Source organism: Camelina sativa, chromosome 17 (assembly GCF_000633955.1).
Source record: "Camelina sativa cultivar DH55 chromosome 17, Cs, whole genome shotgun sequence".
In the NCBI taxonomy this organism is placed as follows: domain Eukaryota; kingdom Viridiplantae; phylum Streptophyta; class Magnoliopsida; order Brassicales; family Brassicaceae; genus Camelina; species Camelina sativa.
In genome coordinates, this window is record NC_025701.1 from 12,212,265 (window position 1) to 12,214,780 (window position 2,516).

Here is a 2,516-nt window from a genome sequence, read left to right on the forward strand (position 1 = left end):
ACATTTAAATCGTTACAAGTACCTGGAGCTCCAAAAAATGCGTGCCATATCCAGAGATCTTGTGAAGCTACTGCCTCCAAAACAATTGTTGGCTTATCGGTGCCTCTTGAATACATTCCTTTCCAAGCGGTTGGGCAATTTTTCCACTGCCAGTGCATACAGTCAATGCTTACAACCATCCCGGGAAAACCCCTCTGTTCTCCATAAAATAGTAGCCTTTGAAGATCCTCTGGTGTTGGTCGGCGTAGGTATTCAGTGCCAAACAAGTCAACTATCCCGACGACAAAATGTTCCAAACATTTACGAGCAGTACAAGCAGCAAGACATTCGTCAACCGAATCCGTAGTGGTCCCATATGCTAAAAGTCGAATTGCTGCAGTACATTGTTGTAGGGGTGATAGACCATTCCGGAAGGTTGCATCCTTTTTTGGCTTAAAATATGGAACTTCTTCACTGAGACGATTCACAATACGCAAGAACAACGGCTTGTTCATTCGAAACCGTCGCCGGAAGTGGTGAGCATTGTAAGTCGGATTATCAGAAAAATAATCGTTCCACAAATGTTCATGCCCTTCTTCTCGTTTTCTATCAATATATTCACGTGATTTCCTTTCCACCGGAATTTCCTCTTCAACAGCTTCAAATTGGTTATTAAATTGCTCTTGAAAGTATTGGTTTAAACTATCATTATTTGGGTCATAATGGTAGTGAAAATTGTTGGAAGAAGAACCCATAGCAATGAAGAAAAAAAAAAAATTGTTTTGGGTGAGAAGAAAATGATAGTTTTTTAAGAAAAGAAAGAAATATTTGAGTTTGGTGAGAGAAGGAAATGTTTGTGTTTGATGAAAGAAAGATATATTTGAGTTTGGTGAGAGAAGGAAATGTTTGTGTTTTGATTATAGAAACAAATGTTTGTTTTGTTGAGAGAAATGTTTGTTTTTGATCTTGTGAAACCTTTTGTTCGTCTCATATATATAGAGTGATCAAAGTATATAGAGTGATAAAAGGCAAATTCCAAACAAAACATCACGGGTTCACGACAGAGTACATCACGGGTTCACCAAACTAAACATATCAACCTAGCCTAAACAAAATTCCAAACAAAACATCACGGGTTCATAATTCGAAAAGAAACAACAACAACCAATATCACGGGTTGCAACACCAAAAGAAACAACAACAACCAAACATCTTTTCAAGACCATACGGAAGCAACAACAACCCAATTATCCAACACAATAATTTACTTGAGCTGGTTCACTTTGTCCGTCAGCTGGATCACTCGGTCCTTGAGCTGGATCACTTGATCTTTGAGCTGGATCACAAGTACCTTGAGCTGGATCATTTGGTCGTTGAGCTGGATCACTTGGTCCTTGAGTTGGATCACTTCGTCCTTGGGTTGAGCATCACGGTTTGACAGACTAGGTAGTGGTTCAGCTTCACGGTTCGACAGACTATGTAGTGGTCCAATCTCGGTTGATGGTTGCGGTTCATAGTAACAGGTCTCAGCCTCATCTTCGGTATCGGAACTATAGTTTAAGGGGCTGTTTATGCCCTCGTCATAGTCAGAGAACATGTCTTCCTCAACCTGAAACCAAAACATATACATCACTCTCTGAGATTAGAAACCAAAACAAACCAAAACATTCGACATTCATTACAACCGAAACATATATTTAAGTTTCTGAAAACACATAAACATAAATAACCCGAGTAAAACATAAACATAAACATAAGCAAATTCATTAAACACATAAACTAGAGTTAAAACATAAACATAAACATCAAATAAACATAAGCCGATTCATTAAAAACATCAAATAAAACTAAACTTCATAGAGTGTTTCCATAAACATAAACAAGCATAAACCCTAAAGCTAAAACAGTTCAGCCATTAGCTTCTTCTTTAGAGCTTTTTCATCTTCATCTAGCGTTTCTTTCTTGGCAATGAGAGTGTCAAGAATGGACATCTTTTGAAGTTCTTTCATGCCCTCTAAGTCCTTCTTTTTGATCTCCCACATTTGACTAAACTCTGTCATTGGTGCAGCCTTCTCTTTACCTTTGTTCCTTGATTTTTTCATTGCCTTTATTCCATCAGGCCTGCTCTCGTGCTCACCCACAACAGACCCTGAAGATGGTGCAGCCTCATCCGCCTTTCTTTTCGAAGAGGTGGTTGTCTTTGGAGTGGGGTTCATATGCTCTAAATTAATCCATTTCTGTTCATAGCGAAGCACATTCCAAGCATACTCCAAACCAAACTTCTTCTTGTAGAGCTTCATGTATAGTTGGTGAGCATTCTGCAGAATATCCACATCATTCATGCCACTACCTTTCTCACCCTTTGCCTCTGTGTATGCTCCACAGAACTTACTGACTTCCCTGCTGATTTTTTGCCATCGTTGTCTACAATGATCAGGGAGCCTTGGTTCACCACCACCAAGGACATGATCACTTGTTGCATAATAATCACCAATGCGCTTCCAAAAGGACCCATACGGTTGATCATTCCCAACAAT

At 39.2% G+C, this 2,516-nt stretch overlaps 1 long non-coding RNA gene across 1 annotated transcript in view; it reads right to left on the reverse strand.

The window, feature by feature from the left end:
- Nucleotides 1,007-2,516, reverse strand: part of LOC104756835 — a 4,070-nt gene continuing 2,560 nt past the window's right edge. The window contains exon 3 of the long non-coding RNA XR_762332.1: nucleotides 1,007-1,588. This is a non-coding gene — a long non-coding RNA (uncharacterized LOC104756835). The remainder of the gene's footprint in view (nucleotides 1,589-2,516) is intronic.